This window comes from Propithecus coquereli, unplaced genomic scaffold (assembly GCF_000956105.1).
Source record: "Propithecus coquereli isolate 6110/MARCELLA unplaced genomic scaffold, Pcoq_1.0 Scaffold416, whole genome shotgun sequence".
Lineage (NCBI taxonomy): Eukaryota > Metazoa > Chordata > Mammalia > Primates > Indriidae > Propithecus > Propithecus coquereli.
In genome coordinates this window covers 747291-752513 of record NW_012149908.1, presented here as the reverse complement: position 1 = coordinate 752513, position 5223 = coordinate 747291, and the positions used below count along the sequence as shown (strand labels likewise).

Below are 5223 nucleotides of genomic sequence, written 5' to 3'. Positions count from 1 at the left end.
GGAGTACAGGTATGAGAAACTCAAAAGAATCTTGCAGCTTCTGCTTCAGGAAGGGTAGAAAGACCACACCTGTTTGTCAGCTCTCTCTCCTGAGAGTTCATTAAAACGTCAATAATGGATTTCGACAAAACATAATTCTCAACCTTGTATATTAAAGAGAACAAGAGGGGCAATATTGAAGTTAAGATATTTCCACAAATTTTGGAAAATTGGCTGAAGAATGTGGCATTGTGCAAAAGTTCATGCATAAATTGACCTGCTCCTTCTATTTCTACTTTCCGCAACCATGCATTTAAAAAGAGAGAAAAGAAATACACTACACTGAGCTAATCTCTGAGTATTAGATGTTTGGAAAATTTTAATTGGTTTTATGCCCTTTGTAATTTATATTTTAAAAAATTAATTATAAAATATAAAACCATCAAAATCTTTGTAATTGAGGAATAAAGCAATCCTGTGCTGTCTCAGTTATCATATAATCGTGTCACCTACCAGCGACAATTTAACAGAACAGCATGTAGTCTGGCAAGAGTACTTGAATTTTCATCGTACTGATATTGTATTTTTGTTTGCATTTAATTATTATCTTTTTATGGTTTTATAGATGGATTCAAGATATAAACATTAGGGGTTTATACCTACTTTTTTATCTGTAAGTATTTAGATAACATGATGAAAAGAATATAAGTCTATACTGCAGTGTATGAGTTTTTTTTTTAAAAGAGTATATATTAATATATTACTTAAGTTTGATATAATTTCCCCTCTTCTCCATTATTGAGGTAGCCTGACAACTTCGCTTCACCAGATTTTGTTTGATTTGGTTTCCCAGCCTTTTGGGCCCCTGTGAAGCTGAACTTCAGGATCCACACATGTAACAGAACAGCATGGTTGCTACTCCCAACTAGATTGAAGCACAGGTCACGGCACAATTCATTATGAAATGAGTTACCTTTGGAGGTTCTTCATCTCTCCTATGGGATCTTAGGCCATTAATCAGAAGTTGTACACAAGAGATAACACAGAAGTGAGACTATCAGAGTCTTCTTAATACCTAAGGAGAATTGACATTCCGTAAGCTAGGTTGGTTCAGGAAACTATTCAACTCTGGAGAGGTCTCCAGTGTGCACACATTCTTAATAATGAGCTTTCCTACACACTCTCCACTGATGTTCCAGTCTAGAAAAACAAGCACTTTCCAGTGTGCTACATTTTATCCTAAGTATTTAGGCAGGGTTGGTAGGAGGAGTGTAGGAAAATAGTTATCTCATATCCCAGGGCTTTCTTGCGCCCTGGTATACCAATGGATATGCACGACCATAGCCATAGTGTTAAGTTTTCAAATCCATCAGTCATGACAATGGAAACTTCACAAAAGAGCATTTTTGAAGTAAAAAGAGCTATAAACTCTTGTCAAGACACTGTATATTAGCTTCAGAAAATGAGACATAGTCTTAGACGGGGAATTTCAATGAATTAGGGCAAGTGGATGCTGTTGAGCAAATTCATCTATGAGGTTGGGCAGCTAAGATACTTAGTGTTCTTTTGACCGCTCAGTGCTATTGAGGTAGCCATTCATCAGTTTTCCTGCAAACTTGAAACCGTTTTAAGAAATCTGTGAGTACTCTAGTTATAGAAACAAAATTTTGGCAAGGAATTATATAACCTACACCGTGGACTGAATTGTGTCCTTTTCTAAATTCATATGTTGAAGCCCTATCCCCCAATGTGACTGAATTTGGAGATGGGGTTTTAGGAGGTAGTTAAGGTTAAATGAGTTTATAAGGGTGGGGCCCTAATCTGATAGGCTTGGTGGCCTTGTGAGAAGTGGAAAAGGAAGAGATATATCTCTCTGTCTGCCATGTGAGAACTCAGCAAGAAGGTGGCCGCTTGCAAGCCAGGAAGAGAGCCCACACCAGAAACTGAATCAGCTAGAACCTTGATCTTACACTTCTGGCCTCCAGAACGATGAGAAATAAATTTCTGCTAAGCCACCCAGTCTATGGTACTTTGTTATGGCAGCCTGAACAGACTAATAAAAATTATTTAGCAATATTTTCTTTTTTACAATATTTTTTCTTCATTTTAGCAGTTTTTAATAAAAGTCATCGATAAGATTACTTTATTCCTGCATCTTCTCAATTGTTTCCTCCGTGTATTTGCCCTTCTCCCTTCCTGCTTGTCAAGATTTGGCTTTCAATTCAAGGATCTTTTTGCAGTCTTTGTCCAGTGTTAGCCTAGTGATAACCACCCTGCTGGGCTGATGTCCACAGGGACAGTTGTGCCATTACCCTTTTCCCGCTGTACCTGTTCAATGTAGATGACACATTTCTTCCTGTGAACCTGGATACCTTTGCCAATTTGCTGACCTTTATAGTGTCTGCACACAGCCTGAACTTCACCATCCTTTAGAATGGGCACAGATGGAGCATCATAACTTCTGTCTCAGCTTTTTGGAAAGAGGGGAAGACTTGATCTTCCTATGAATGTGGGAAGGTGCATGGAAATCCCTTTTTCAGGTCTTGCTTCAGTCAGAAGCCACACAAGGATTAAACTTCATTTTGGCCACTGCCTCTTTAGTGATCCAACAATATTTTCAATAAGCATCCAGAACTCAATTTGATTTAAAATATTTCTGAAGCAGCTCCTACATGTCCATATGAATTTACAGTTCACACTGTAGGGTTCAAATTGTGATGTTCAACTGCGTTGGCTTTTGGAACCATGAAGCTCCAAGTTCTTCAACCTTTTGCTTTCCTTGTGTCTCACCTCCAAGCCCTGTGCCAACCCAGTAGGGGTCTGCTGCTGACGCTTCCACCTGAGGGCAGGTAGCCTCCCAACACTGTTCTCGCTTTAAGTCTCTGAACTCCTAATTTGTAATGAAAGACTAACAATAGAGTGGATATAATTTTTTTTTTTTTAAATAAAGCTGGGTTGTTTTACCTTTTGTTGTCCTGGAAATCATACCACTCTTACTTAGAGGGAGGACTTACAGGCTGATGGGTGAGTCATTTTCAAGTGATGTGGAGACTGCAGTGTCAGAAGAAATGGTGCCTGTTTCCATGTGCAGCTCTGTCCTTGCTCTTCCAGGAAGAAGAATCTTTGGGCTGGTCCAGCTGGATTTACTGTAAGCCTATTAACAGGAATGACCGGAGTGTTGAAGTGTTGCTCAATGTTTTGTCTGTTTGTTTATTTTGTAATTCCAGCCTCAGGACTAAGAGACTGCTTTACCTTGTATAAATCTTCCTGCACTACCAATGTTATTTTCTCCTTTTCTTTCCCCCAAGCACAGAACCAGCCACCTCCTTTTATGCTCTTTTCTTCCTTTGTCTCCTAAGTCTCAGATTCCAGCAATTAAAATCCATTATTCAGTGTCCCCTCTCTCTCTTTACAGCATAAAGTTATTGCTATAGATGCCACAGGCAATTTTTCAGTGATTGGATCATCCATTGCCTCAAATCCATTGATACCCAATGTCTTAGCCTGTTTGGGCTGCTATGGCAAAATACCTTTGACTGGACAATTTAGAAATAATGGAAATGTATTCCTCAGAGTTCTGGAAGCTAGGAAGTCCAAGATCAAGGTGCCAGCAGATTTACTGTCTGGTGAGGGCCCATTGCTCACAGATGGTGCCTTCTCTGTGTCTTCACGTGGTGGAAGGGACCAACAGGCTCCCTCAGGCCTCTTTTATAAGGACATTAATTACATACATGAGGGGGGAGCCCCACCTCTCAAAGGCCACACCTCTTAATACCATAACTTTGGGAGTTGGGATTCAGCATATAAATTTCGGGGGGACACAAACATTCAGACCCTAGCATGCAGGAAACTGGAGAATGACCCTCTCGGATGGTACCGAACCATGATTTTTAAAGAGAGAGCAAGTGAGCGAGGATTAAACCTTATTCATCTCTGTAGATCCAGTTTTGTGGTGCATGGCTTCTGGGAAATATTTGTTAACTGGTTGAGTAACTGATGAATGAATAAAAGTACACGGGTAGGAAACAGCTAGATGCTGCTTAAAGGCTCTCAGGAGTGAGGTAGAAACTGGATAGATGAAAACAAGTTGAGTAGATATGAGAACCCTAAGAACCGACATTTCTGGAATATGGGACGTTGTGTTCCAGGAGCAAGAGTTCCCAAAATTCCCTATCGAATTATGTAGGACTTCAGGTTATTCTTCAGGAAGTGTGGTTATGAATGAATGTGTGCACATACCACATACCTACCTGTGGATTATACTGTACATAAGAAATGAGTGTATGGAAACAACCTTAATAAAATGAGAAAAGATGAGCTACAAAATATGGTTTGGATGATTAAGAGTTATATCGATTGTAGCTGCTTAAGTATTTACTAATCATGAAGCACAATATCATTTACATAAAGCAGTAATTTTATTGTGACTGATAGAATACTAAATTAAATTCAGGGAGATGTGATTTTTATTGTGTACTGTGCAGGTAGCATGGTCTGGTACCATAAATTCAAAACTCTGTATGATTATGACTACTGATAAATTGTGTAGACTACAGTGCCTGACACATAGTAGGTCTTATTAAATATTCATGGATGAATATTATGCAGATATTCAACTGTGGAATTTTAGTAGCAATGAACCAGTTGTATACTCCCTATACCTCTAACAAATCACTTTGAAAACATTTACATTAGAAGACATGCATTTTTCAGTAAGGCTTTAATTTTTATGATCTCCTTGTCTATGACAAATCCATATGCATATTTGTATATATAAACTTCTTTTTAAAGAACAAAGCCTAATGGTCAGCCTAAAACAGGAATTTGATTATTGTCAACAGTAATCCAAAGAGGGTAGTAGTTTTAAAATATGCAACTATGTATTTTTGCAGTTGAGTAATATTTGTGGATCTTTTCAGTTTATTTTTTTCCATCTTGATTAAGGCATACTTGACAAGTAAAAATTGCATATATTTAAAGTGTACAACGTGATGTTTTGATATAGATATACATTGTGAAATGATTACCAAATCAGGATAATTAACATATCCATCACCTCAGATAGTTATGATTTTCTTTTTTTTTTTTTGGTGATGAGAACACTTGAGATGAACTCTCAGCAAATTTCAAGTATAAAATACATTATTATTAACTATAGTCATCATGCTATACATTATTAGACCTGCAGAACTTACTCATACTGCATAACTAAACCCTTAACCCTTTGGCTATCTCCCCCTTTCT

General features: G+C 38.0%; 1 pseudogene; it reads right to left on the bottom strand.

Moving 5' to 3' along the window:
- Positions 1-2122: 2122 nt before the first annotated feature.
- On the bottom strand, positions 2123-2560 carry LOC105817475 (annotated as a pseudogene).
- Positions 2561-5223: the final 2663 nt, after the last annotated feature.